General features: G+C 37.7%; 1 pseudogene; it reads left to right on the forward strand.

Moving 5' to 3' along the window:
• The window catches only part of LOC141504390 (folliculin-interacting protein 1-like), a 281,771-nt pseudogene that overhangs the window by 251,858 nt on the left and 15,533 nt on the right, over nucleotides 1-14,380 (forward strand).

Raw genomic sequence — 14,380 nt, forward strand, 5'->3', positions numbered from 1 at the left:
TTAGCTCAATGAAAATAGCTTATATATTCTTTGAATCTGTGAATGTTTTCTTCTAATCAATTCAGTATAGTAATTACCAACTAAGTAAAAGGCATTGTGTAAAATAAGATTGTCCTTGCTCTCATGCTACTCAGTCTGCCTGAAGCTTTATAATATTTACCCTGTATAGCTGTTCTGATGTATTAAGAAGGGTTTAGCTATCCCTATTTACGTCTTCAGTCTGGCTCACTCTCTAGATAGGTTTCCAAGTATGACACTTTTCCTTTACTCTGGTAAGTTATCTCAAAGGACCTATATACCCCCCCGACACACACACACACACTTCTTTCTCACTCCAAGACCCTATCCAGAAATTTTCCCTTCTTCGTTGGAAATGCTCTGCCCCCGTTAAATTACTTTGATATTTCCAATAATTACACCCAAATGATAAAGATCTATGTTCAATACAGTTTATAAAACCAAAGTAAATGTTTAAAATAAATACAGTTAAACAAACTTTCCCAAGTTCATAAAGGCTTATGGGTTCCAGGAGAAAACTCAAGGTCAGAGAGGAAATATAGAATTATGACTTAGGTATCTCTGGTCTAGGAGGACTTTCAGTTATACAGCATTTGGTCTTAAACTTCTTATACCCTGTTGGCCCCAGACTCTCACTTCCAGGATCTTGAGCTTGTTCATTCTGGCTTCTATTCTCTCAGCTCCTTATTGCTTCTCAAAACTTTTTCATGTGTACCTTCCACATATCTAGGCAGTGACCTTGTTCCTCTTTGAATTTCTCTTCCTAGGCTCATGGCACTGATTTTTACTTCCCAGAGGCATGGTCTATAAATTCCCATCTTATAGCATTGCCTACCTTTGAATTTGCTCAAAAGATTTAAACTAACTTGAAAAATGGATGACCTGCAATGCCAAATTTTTACAGTTAAACATCTCATTATCAGACTCCTTTTCTATAAATAGATCCTTTACTTGTGGCACTCACAGACCAGACTGCAGGCCAGGAAAATAGTGACCACCTTTCTCCTTACCCCAAATCACAAGGTGATTTGAATAGGGGGAGAGGACAATAAGAAAGACTTTCCAGCAGAGATGGTGAGAATAGAGTCTCTTCCATGCATGGGACGTTAACCTATGCCACAGTATGGACCTCGAGATTAAATCCTGAGTTTAGGGAAGTAGCAGGCCAGTTTGGTTGAAACACACTGAATAAAAAGAGCAGCAAAACATGAATCTGACAAGGAAAGTTGGAGATATTTTATGGAGGGCTTTAAATGATTTACAATTTAATGATTTCCTTCATCAGTCTCCCTTTGAATATATGTGCACACACAGACAAACACACACACACATAGAAATAATTAGGTTCCCACACAAGAAATGTGTATAGTCTGGAATGTGTTGGGTGACTGTAATTTTCATGGCAAGATTCCAGCCATATACTGAAAGAACAAATTGAGAGAGGGTTGAATTTTAAGAGTTGCATCTCAACATCTTAGGTCCTTTTCCTTTTATATAAATATTATACAAATTTAAAATTAATATTTTGGTCCATGTGAAAAGCACTAATTGTGGTTTTATTTGAAAAAGGTTTTGAATTAAAATGTTATTTTGAATTGAAATTTTAATTTTTTGTTATTTTCATCAAATTTCTATTGCTTAGCACAATTTTTGACATATTTTGCTTTGTTTTACAGTCATGTCTGACCCTTTGAGATGTCATTTGGGCTTTCCTGGCAGACACTAGAGTAATGTGCCATTTCCCTCTCTAGCTCATCTTACAGATGAGGAACTCAGCAAAACAGGAATAAGAGACTTGTCCAGGACCACGAAATTAGTAAGTGTTTGAAGTTATATTTGAATTCATGAAGATGAGTCTTCTTTGTTTCAAGCACTATGCTTTATCCATTGTACCAACTAGATGCCACTTGGAACATAGTGGATATATCAATAAATGCTTATTGTTTGATTATAGCTTGATCAAGTGAGATAATATAAAGAACTTTGACAGCTCTCAAGTTTTAGAAATGATAGCTCAGCTATTATTATTAATTCAATAGCAACTATTTATTGAACATCTACAAGGTTGAAGGCATTGAATTTGTTTTGAACTTCAAAACCACTAAGATATGGTTATTTGTTTGCAATAAGCTTTATGTCTTTGTGGTTGGGAAATAACACAGGTAAATCTATCCATTCAATCAGCAAGTATTTATTCTCTATTCACTGTAATAAGTCCTATATTTACAAATACAATGGATGAAATAATTCCTACCCTCAGGAAGCTTATATTCTGTCAGGGAGACAAGTATATAAAGAAAAATATAAAGTGAAATACCTAAAATATTTAAATACAAAATATTTTGGATTAGGGGACACTAGTTATTAAGTGAATTAGGCATGTCTTCAATGTAGACTGGAATGCCTATATGTGGATTCTATGAGGTAGAGATAAAGAAGAGTATATATTTGATATGTAAAATGATAGCTTGAAGGGATGGTAGAGTCTGGTGATGGGAGAGACTTGGGAAAGTTTGAACATTTGGGAAGGAAATAATTGGGAAGCCTGAAGGTGAGAGAGAGAACAAGATAGAACAAGAGAGAATGAAAGAAAGAGTGAGAGAAAAAAAATAAGAGGGAGAATAATATTGAGGTTGCAATCTACTGGAGAAAGGTAGAAATAGGATCAAGGGAATGACCTTGCCAAGGAAAAAGGCTATTTGATAGTCAGTCAACAACATTGATTATAAAATGTATATTTAGTGCCAGGCACTGGACTAGCTTTGGGACTCCAAAGAAAGGCAAAACAACCCCTACTCTTTAGATTTCACAACATAAAAAGGAAGACAATATGCAAACGACTTTGTACAAACAAGTTTTATACAGGTCAAATTAATAAGTAAATAGAAGGAAAACATTAGAATTAAGGGAGTCAAGGCAGAGCCAAGATGTTGGTATAAATGCACTGACTCAACTAACTTCCCCCAAATCCCCCCCCCAAAATATGATGGCAAAAAAATTTTGGAGTGGCAAAACCAACCAAATGATTGGGTGAAACAATATTCCAGCCCAGCACCAAGAAGATCAGACAGACAGGTTTGACTATAGTCAAACCACAGCCCGGTGTGTGTCATGCACAGACAGCCAATGGAAAGGCTTGGACAAAACTGAACGGGAAATTTTCCCACAGCAGTGCATGTACCTATAAAAAAATTGGCCATGTATTGGAGTATAAAAAGCTTACAACCAAAGGTAGAAAAGCAAAAATATTAAATCCAAACTTTCCAGAACAGAATGTTATAGAAATAACATTTAATAAAGGGTCATAGAAACATAGATTGAAAATTAATTTGAAAACAATCTAATCCTAAAGAATGAGTGGATCAAAGACTAAGTCAGAGAAACAATAAATTCACTAAATTTATAACAAAATGCCAAAATTTATGGATGTACCCAATGCAACATATGGGGGGGGGATTTATATCACTAAACACTTTTCATCAATAAAATGGAGAAAGAGCATGCAGTTTAAAAAAAACTAGAAAAAGCACAGCATTCATATAGTCAATTAAATAATAAATTGGAAATCCTGAAAAACATCAAGAGAGTTTAATAAAATAGAGTGTAAGAAAACCATTGAACTAATAAACACAACTAGAAGCGTCTTTTATGAAAAAAAAAACAATAAAACAGATAAATTATTGCTTAATTTTATTCTTTAAAAACAGAAATAGAAAGCATCAAAAATGAAAAAGGGTGAATATACCACCAATGAAGACTAAATTCATTCAATTATTCAGAGCTATTTTGCCCCAAAAAAGTGCCAATAAATCTAACAATCTAAGTGAAATGGATAAATTGCCCAGGTTAATTTAAGAGTAAGTGGAATACTTAAATAATCCTATTTTAGAAAAAGGAATGTAAAAAACCCTCAGGGAATACCCATTACCATCACGAGTATTTCATATTGAACTGCACTTACTAGTTATTAGAAAGGAAAAATTAGAAAGCAAATTAGAGAGGAAAAAGAAATTGAAGGAATTAAAATAGACAATGAGGAAACAAAACTATCTCTCTCTCTCTCTCTTTCTCTCGCTCTCGCTCTTGCTCTCTCGCTCTCTCTGCAGATGATATGAGGGCACATTTGGAAAATCCCAGAGAATCAACTAAAAAACTAGTTAAAGTAATTAACAATTTCAGCAAGTCCCACAATATAAAATAAACCCAAATCATCAGCATTAAAATTCTATATATTACCAACAAAGTGCAAAAGCAAAAAGTAGAGAAATTCCATTTAAAATAACTTCAGACAATATAAAATTCTTGGGAATCTCCCTCCCAAGACAAATCCAGGAACCATATGAACACAATTACAAAACACTTTGCACAAATAAATTCAGATCTAAACATTAGAAATATATCAATTGTTCAGGGGTTTTCCATTTTTTTTCCATTTCCATTTGTTTGTCCTTCATTTTTTTTTTTTTTAGTTTTTGCAAGGTAATGGGGTTAAGAGGCTTGCCCAAGGCCACACAACTAAAGTGTCTGAGGCCAAATTTGAACTCAGGTAATCCTGACTCCAGGGCTGGTGCTCTATCCACTGCACCACCTAGCTGCCCCTTGTCCTTCACTTTCGAAGAAGACCAGGACATCATGGTGGTGATAGCATAACAAATACATGAACTGAGTTTGAGTGAGGTGAGTGTGTGTGGAGTCACCACTTTGTCCTCCAAATTCATCTGGGTCCAATGGCCAGATATGAATCAGGATGACTGGAGATGAGCCTAGATGAGAGCCGGTCAAGGTTAAGTGACTTGCCCAAGGTCACACAACTAGTAAGGGTCAAATGTCTGAGGCTAGATTTGAACTCTTGTCCTCCTGACTCCAAGGCTATTGCTCCAGCCACTCTGCCACCTAGCTCCCCATATTCAGAGATAGGCCAAGCCAATTAATTAAAATGACAAGAAACAATATCAAGAAGAATAAGGTAATTGACAAATCAAAGCTGCACAGAAGAGAGCAGTTTTAATCAAATGATGAGGTTAAAAACCAGACTGCAGAGAGTTAAGAAGAAAGGAAGTGGAGGTACCTAACATGGGAAGATGGCTATCAGGGATTAATGGATCAATCAATGGAGGGTCTTTAAGGATAGTTAAGGCATAATAACAGCTATTGACAGAGATTGACATTAAGTAAGAGTGGGGATGATAAAGATAAAGTTTGCTGGGGAATACAGAATGGAATGAGATCACCTGTGCTGGTATGGATTTGCCTTGCCAAGGAACTGGCAATAATTGTGTAAGACAGAAGTGATGGAGAAGAATGACAGAAGCATCTTGGCCATGTGAGAAAAGGAGGAGAGGAGGAAAAGAAGTCGATGGGGCAGGGGAACCATGGGAGGTTTGAGAAAGAATGAAAATGTATAGCTAAGTGGAATAATGAGTTAATTGAAAAGGTATTAAAAAATTCCTTCTCAAAGTTAAGGCTATGTAGCATAAATCTAGTCAGCATGGTTCCATCATTTTTCTATTTCATCCAGTAGCATTTGTGTAGGAACGAAGGCAGCAGATGGCAGGAGTGTTCCAAGGAGAACATGTGGCAGGGAAAACCGAGACAGATTAAGGGGCTGAGGGTCTCAAGAAGATAATATAGAGTTAAACTAGTTCAACAGGGTGGCAAGATGTGGAAAGGAGTAGAGAGTATCTAGTGCAAAAGCAATAATTTAGGAGATAATTGAGGGGTAAAAGGATTAGAGGTCATTGTGAAGACAAAAAAACAGGGTTGGGGGACAGATAAGATAATTTCAGATTTTAAGAGCTGAGAAGTAGTTCATCTGTGGGTTATGGCAAAATCACAGGATTGTTCAATTTTGTGTGAGGATGAGTGAAAATGAGTAATTTAAGGAACCATGAAGTTAGGGGTTTTAAAGGAGTATGAATATATATGTGTTCATATGAACTAGAACAAAAACAGGATTTGGAGAGAAGAAAAAGACTGTATGCCAGGCATTGAAGTAAGGTGAGGAAAGAAAGGAGGTGTTTCAGAAGTTGGAACAATATCCATTATCAGTCTTCTAGGCTGGTTCTGACTCAGGCCTATTCCCTGAAAGTTCAGGTTTGATGTTGAAATGAAATAAGACAGAGTAAACAAAGAGAGATTTACCTGGTCATTTGTATACCTGGAAGATATGCAACAACCTCCAGTTGATTCAGCTGAGTGAAACTCACTCCTGAGTTGCACATTGTGATCCAAGTTCCACACATCAGAAATGGTGTCCTTGTTGCTCCTGATTGCTTTGTACTTAGGTGACCAAGAGGTGATGTCAACAGCCTGAGCCTTTACTCCCCTGAAAGAGCCAAGTCTCAGGGATGATCCCATACCTTTTCAGGAAAAACTAGTCTAATTTGCACAAGGAAAGAAGTTAGTATTTTGATCCTAACACAAATAAATTAGGAAAAAGAAAGGGAATGGGGGGGACAGATGGCAAGGAATTTGTGAGATGAAGAAATGGAAAGTAGAAAGAATTCATATTTAATGGTCTCATTTGTTTTTAGGGAAACAAGATGCAATGTCCTCATCTGTGAGGAGGGAGTGGACAGTGTTTGAGGCGTGAGGAGGGAAGAAGAGATTTAGAAAAAGTTTGTGGAGAGTGAGATAGAATATTATAATTTTTTTTGTTTCAGTAGGAGCCTTGATATATTCTTCATAGTAGTCATTTTATCCATTCATATAATACAAATGAGCCAGTCATTTTCCAAATTCTTAGCATAGTTTGTTTCTAATTTTTGATCATTTGAAATAATGCTGCCATGCATATCTTTATACAAATAAGGTTTTTATTATTGTTAGTAATCTCTTAGGGTACAAACCTAATAGTAATTCTTTGGTCAAAGGGTATGAAGAAGTTTTGTTAAATTTCTTGAAAAATTATGACTTATTTTCCTAAATGGCTGAAGCAATTCACAAATGCACCAACACTGAATTTAGTTCCACTTTTCCAAAGGAGATAGAGTATTAAGCCTAAAGTCAAGAGGACATGAGTCATCTAATCTCAGATATTTACTAGCTAGGCAATTCACTTTTACATTTGTTTGCCTTAATCAATAGGAGTAGAAAATGGCAAAGTACTCCAGTATCTTTGCCAAGAAATCCCTATGGACAATATTGATGTGCTATAGTCCACAAAGTTATGAAGTTTTATACTTTCTTCTTGCTCTATCTTTGAAGTAAATATCCCTTGGTAAAAATTATCCATTCTTAAATGGTTAAGAAAACTGGGCTCAGTCATGGGTTCCAACAACAGGTGAAGGGGCAAGATATGGGAGCCATAGTTGGAAGTAATAGAGAAGAAACACATCAGGGTTACCCCTGGAAATCTAAAGGGCAGGTACAGACAGCTACCTTGACTCTAGGAGAGAAAGCCAGAACCAATACACTATATTTCCTTTGAAGATGTGCTACATTTCATTTCATTTCCAAATCAGGCTTGGGTCACAAACTCATGCAACAATGCAGGCTCATTCACCTAAGATCTGGAAAAATTAAAGACAGAAGAAGAACCCCAGTCCTGGATCTGGCTTATCTATGAATGAAATAGACTTTAGCTCACATTTGCTCATGTCTGCATGGCAACTGCAGGAGAGTTGGAGGGAGAGGGAGAGCCAACTTTTCCATACTGTTCTCCTGGGAAGCTTGAGAGTTACATGACATTGCCAGAAGCCATTTGCCCAGCATGAGTTGTTCATGACACCATCTCTAATTGAGCCTGAGTATTGGTGCCAGTGTTCACACTTCCCCCCTGAGCCAGGGATGGAGGAAACACTCACCTAAAACATTTCCCCCTACCAGTGAGAGAGCATCCTTCATGTCCTAACCAAGCTCGGGCTATCTTACTATGCCAGGGCTGCATTACTCCTTACTGGTTTGCAAGCTGGTACTGGTCCGGCTTGGTCCACCACACTGATGTGGTCTGGATAGCAGACAGTGTTTGGGAACTCAGTGAGGGCCCACTATCAAACCATTACTGGAAATCTCAGTGAGCAATGGGAATTACACTTTAGCAAAGGGAGCATAAAATCATTCTCTTCTTTTAAATCAGCCTCAGGAATTCTATTGAGCTAAATTAATTCTATAAAGGTTTCTGGATTCCTGGGAAGGATTCAATACTGTCCTTTCACATACCTCCTGCAATATCTTCCTTCAGAGACCCAATGAAGTCAGTATGACAGAATTCCCAAATGCCATATAAGAAGTCTTCAACAGTTGCTTCAATATAGCTAAATATAGCTATATTCAAGCCTTTAAGAAAGATCTAGACCTGATCAATGAGCTTTGAGAGCACAATTACCTCCAAGTAGAAAAAGTTTGGAAATTCAACAAGTGACAGTTGGCAGTGTTTATCATCTTCAGGACTTGGTCCTTAAAGACCTAAAGAATATTCAAATTGGTGTCTACCTTTTATCTCTCATCTCTGGGAGTCAATTATATCTGTCTCTAGTTTATGACCAGCATTTACAGAAGCATAGGGGCCATAGAGACCACAAGCTTCTGTTAGCAGGGTCTCCTCGGATTTTCTGGTTCATGTTCAGCCACTTATTGCCCAACCTTATTTCCTGCTGCCACTTTCCTAGTGAGTTCCCAAAGAAGTGGATGTCCCCGAATCTATTTCATAATTTCATAAATTAACTATCAATTCGTATGACTTGGGAAAATTACTTTTCTTCTCAGAGTCTTCGTTGTCTCATCTGCAAAATGAGAGTTGGACATCTTTAAGGTTTAGCCCAGTTTGAAGGCCATGATTTTATAATCCCCTGAGGCTCACTTTCCTTCACATTTGTCTTTTCCCCACCTGAGATATCATTCCGATACAATCTTGATGGTACCAAATTTTTGGGGCCATGTTAGTTCGGATCTTGGTTTGGAATTATATTAGATTCTTGTTGGCTACCTAACAATTAACAGAAAGAAATTCACTTCTCTGTAGCACTGAAAAACATTCAATAAGAGTGAAGTTGGATATAGCTTCTCTGTTTCTGTATTGGTCATACTGGGGAGCCAGTCAGATGTTTCTAGTCAGAAGTAGGGACACTTTGTGGGTTGACATATTCTAAGGCCTTGTTTCTATTTTATTGGTTTTTGGAATTGGGGTCATGATTAAGAGGGATGACTTGGGGGCATTTGGATTGTGCATTACAGGTGAACTTCTTGGATGGTCAATAGATACACCAGAGTCAAAGCATCTGCCAAGAATGTTTTAATTAATCAAGAATGCAAGTTGGAGGTTCAAACATAATCAGATACCATCATAGTCTGACCATAAATAATGCCTACTAGTGATACAGCAGTGTTATTGGGCTGCTTTAAGGAAACTAAGGTCTCTGTATTTCAGGGGAATGTATTTGAAGGTCTGAGAGGAAAGGCAATACTGATGATTAATCAATTGAGAGAAAAATTTGGATTGACTGTGTTGTCATAGCCCAGTGTTGCTAGGACACATAATGACCATATGTTGTTGTACTTTGCCTGGGGTTGCTAGAGCTCCAAGATGCTTCACTGATATAGAAGGATAAATCACAGGGACCAAAGACTCCCTTAATATGGATGGAGATCATCACCAGAAGTCCTATTTTCTATCAAGTAACTCATAGGGTGAAATGGTTCTGGAAAAGGCAAGTGAAGAGGATGTCTTTGCACAGCATACTCCTCACCATAATAAACATAATGTACAAATCATGCCATCATGAATATAATTGCCATAATCTTCAAATCAAAGCACAGCTATTAATCTTAGACCAACAAGAAGTTACAGCTGTAGTTTAAAGTCTCATACCCCTGTTGCAACAGGTAGATGTTACAGCAGATAACGTACTGGCTCTGGAGTCAGTAGGACCTGACCTGAGTTCAAATTCAGGATCGGACACTTAATTTTCTAGCTGGTTGACCTTGCAAAAGTCACTTAATCCCATTGCCTTACCAAAAAAAATCTTAGACCCCTGTGCCAATGAAATCTGAAAGATGGGTTCAATTCCTTTCAAGAAAAAACTGGCCTACCCTATTAGGATTAGATGTTGTTACCTCTGTGACATGTCCTGTATCTGAATTTTTTATTCCAGTTCAGGGAGGGTTGAACATAGCTGGAGAGAATCACAGAATCAAACTGATTTCACCTACTCTATATTTTTGATACAGAAACTAAGCAGAAAGTCAGCATTCCATAGTGGTAATAGAAGCATGAAGTCATTAATGGCTAAGGTCAAATTCTATCTCTGGCACATAAGGGCCATGAGAGTTTGGCAACTCACTTAACCTCTCAATACCCCAAGAAACACCCTCAGAATACAAAATGTAGACCTGGTGCAAATCTGCTTTCAAAGAACACATGGGGGGTGGCTAGGTGGCACAATGGATAAGAGCACTGCCCTGGAGTCAGGAGTACCTGAGTTCAAATAGGGCCTCTGACACTTAATAATTACCTAGCTGTGTGGCCTTGGGTAAGCCACTTAACCCCATTGCAGTGCAAAAAACAAAAAAAAAAAAAAAAAAAAAAGGAAGAAGACATTGAATCACTTGAAGTTCTCAATCAATCGATCAGTATTTATTAAATGTCTACTAAGGACAGAGGATACAAAATAAGGCAAAAGATAGTCCCTGACCACAAGGTGCTTACAATCTAATGCAGGAGACAACATAGAAACATGTACAAACAAACTTTATTCAGCATAAATAGTAAAGAAACAGCTGGAAGGCACTAGAATTAAAAGGGATTAGAACAGGGCAGTCCAACCTTTTAAAAGTTTTTTTTGAAACAATAGACAATATATTTTGATTTACAATTTTAGTGAGAGCTCTGAAGTGCCTCACCTTCATTTACTAAAGTACTTAGTAAACCCACAGGAGGCTGCATAAAATTCCATGAACCACATTTTAGAAAAACAGCCCTGCTGTACAAGGTAGTATTTTAGTTAGGATTTAAAGGAAACCAGGGAAATCAGTAGGCAAGGTTAAGGATATATCTATGTCAATAACATCAGAGATCTGGTCCAAAATGAAAACAACTAAAACAAAACCACCCTGAATTGACAATTCTCACTTCTCTTAGTTCTTCAACTTTTTTCTTTATTCACTCCCTTTCTTATTCCAAACTGGGATTGTTTCTTTTTTTTTTTTTGCTTCCAAGCTAACCTTTACCCCTTGGACTACCTAGCCTCTTTCAATGAGTACATGAGATCATCCCATATAAACTTGCTTCTCAGGAAGGGCCTTGAACAATCTAATCAATTGCCTCCCTTGATGTTCTTCTCTCCAGTCTCTGATGCTCTTCAGGGACTTATTCTGTCATGGTTAGTCCACTTCCATCCCTCTCATACTCTCTCATCCCACTGATTTAGAACCCATCCCATCAATAATAAAAAAGAGAATCAGATAGGTGGAACCAGGAAGATGAGTTCAAATTCAACTTCAGACACTTACTGAAAGATCAGAGGATGAACTCCCCAGGAAAAAGGAAGACAGCACAATAATTGGAAATAAATGCAAAGCTGTTTATTGAAGGAAGGAAAAGTGGGCTGGGACCCAGCAAACTCCAGCAGTGTCTAGAAGAAAAGATGTTGCCTTACCTGCCATTTGGAGAGCTACCCAAGGTTCCACATGTGTGATGGGTTCAAGGGCCAAGGCAGATGCTGAGCACTGTCACTTATCCATGGGCAAACCCAAGAGAGCAGGACGGTAGTTAGGCCCTCCCTTTCAAGGAAGAGGGAAGCAGTCCGCTTTCCAGGGTCCTTTTTTTGCTACATCTTGGGCAAGGCTTGGGGGTAGGGGTGGGAATCTGGGAATTGGGCACTGAGTTGCACAATGTCTCGACCTACCACATTAGAAAGAGTCATCCCTGGATCACTGACATTAATAAGTGCCCTTCCGGATTCTCAGAATCCATTATTGGTAGGGGCCAACATCTGGAGAGATGTGGTCTGGTATTAGCTGTCTCTTCATCCCGATTATTAAAGAGCAAAAGGGCCACATTGATCAAGTCTTCTATAGCTGACTGCGGACCAGCCTCCATCTTCCTCAGTTTTCTATGGATATTGGGATTGACTGAGAAATGAAATTGATATTTAGGTAAATAACCCCTTCAGGAAATTCAGGACTAACATTGGTATATTTGGTTGTAGCCTCAAGTCTGTTAAGAAATCGGTGGGGTTTTCATTGGGGCCCTGTGAAACCCCTTTAACTTTATTAAAGTTCACAGCATTTTGAGTTGTGGTTTGCAGGCCAGTCATTAGGCAAGCAATCATGCAATCTCCAGAATCTAAACCTTGGGAATGTTGGTAGTACTATTTAGGGTTTTCTCGGGGGACTTATAGGTATCCCCATGGGGCTCTCTGCACGATTCTATTGAACACTTACTAGCTAATATAGTCCTTGGCAAGTTACTTCATGGTTGTCTGCCTCATTTTTCTCAGGTGTAAAATGAGGATCATAATAGATTTACCTCCTAGGGTGGCTGTGAATATCAAATGATATATTATCTGTAAAGCATTTAGCCCCGATAGATGCTAGATAATTGTTTGCTTCCTTCATTCCCTCAGCCCATTCCTCCATTTCCATATATTCTAATCATTCTCCCCAAATATCTCACTTCAAATATCTCTTCTCTTTCACTGAACTTTCTGCAATGCCTGCTCTATAAGTTAACCGGAGTCAATTTCATCTTAAACTTTTTTCTTCCTCATGTTGCAGTTCTCCTTGAGACTCTGACATCACTTCATAGGACATTCAGTCCCTGACCAAGCTTTCCCATATTAGTTGACTTTCATTCTTACTTTCTCACTCTCTCCTTCCCCCAACACATTGACTTATGGTCAGAGAGTCTATATATATAAGTTCCTTGTTGCAACTTCCAGACTCTCCTTCCACTATCTGTGCTCAACAATTTCTATTTCTTAAAGGTTCATTAAAGTTTTTGGTAGTTATTTTAGACCATCCCCAGGATGCTCTCCTTCCTTAAAAATTTTAGGACCTAGTTCACAATTTTTCTCTCCAATGCAACACTGGTCCTCATACTACTGGAATTCAAAATATATATTGAGACTCCCTCCCTCCAGCACCAGCTAAGATAGTGCAGTATATACAGTTTTGAGCTTGGACTCAGGCGGACTCATTTTCATGAGTTCAAATTTTGCGTCAGACACTTACTGGCTATATCACCCTTGGCAAATCAGTTAACCCAGTTTTCCTCATCTGCAAAATGAATAGGAGAAGGAATGGTAAACTACTCCAGTATTTTTGCCAAGAAAACCCTAAATGGGATCATGAAGCATTAGCTCAAACTACTGAACAACAACAGCAAAAGAAAAGGCCCTTACTTTTTAATTCCTCAATCTACTGAATTTCCATGACCTATTCCTCCATTTCATCTTAGCTATACACAAAGGTGGTCATATCATTAATCTTATCCCACATATAAATGTATCTCTTCTACATTCAAGGACTCTGAAATTTCCTTATTTTATCACAATTCTAACTCTCCCTCTGCCTTACAACCTTAAATCCTATTTTTCATTTTCACAGTGAACACCAGTTTCTGCCATTACTTCTACCCAACTATTACATATATATATATATATATATATATATATATATATATATATATGTATGTATGTATATACATATATATGTAAATGTATGCAATGTATTTGCTAAATATTGGAGGTACATAGAAAAGTGAAAATAGTCCCTATTCTTAAGAGGCTCTCAGTTTAATGGGGTAGACAAGATGGCAAAAACTATGTACAAACAACTTATATACAGAAAAAATTGAAAATAATCAAGAGAGAATTACAGGGTTGGGGGAACGAAGAAAATCTTAGAGAAGGTGAGATTTTAATTGAGAGGTGAAGGAAGAGTGGATTGAGACAATTGGTGGAAATGCACAGAGTCAAAACAAATAGCAAGGAAACCAGTGACACTAGAAAATAAAGCATATGGAGGAGAATACCATGGATAAATGATATGGGTCAGACTATGCAGATCTTTAAAAGTGAAGCAGAGGATTTTAATTTGATCCTAGAAGTAAAACGGAGCCATTGAAGTTCATTGACTAGGGAAGGGGAGAGTAGCATGAGGTTTAGGGAGATCAATTTGCCAGCTGAGTGGAGAATGAACTGTATTAGAGAGAAATTTGAGGTGGGGAATTGACCAATAAGCCATTATTGCTGTAGTTCAGGTGAGGTGCTGAGGGCCTGACTTGGGTAGTGGTAATGTTAGAGGAGAGAAGGAACCACCAAACAGAAGATGTTACAAGGAAAGAAATGCTAGGAATTGTGAACTAATTGAACATAACTCCCTATGTTCAAATAGCTTCCAAATTGTTCTGGTTCTATTCACT

The sequence above is a fragment of the Macrotis lagotis genome, chromosome 1 (genome assembly GCF_037893015.1).
Source record: "Macrotis lagotis isolate mMagLag1 chromosome 1, bilby.v1.9.chrom.fasta, whole genome shotgun sequence".
Taxonomy (NCBI): Eukaryota; Metazoa; Chordata; class Mammalia; order Peramelemorphia; family Peramelidae; genus Macrotis; species Macrotis lagotis.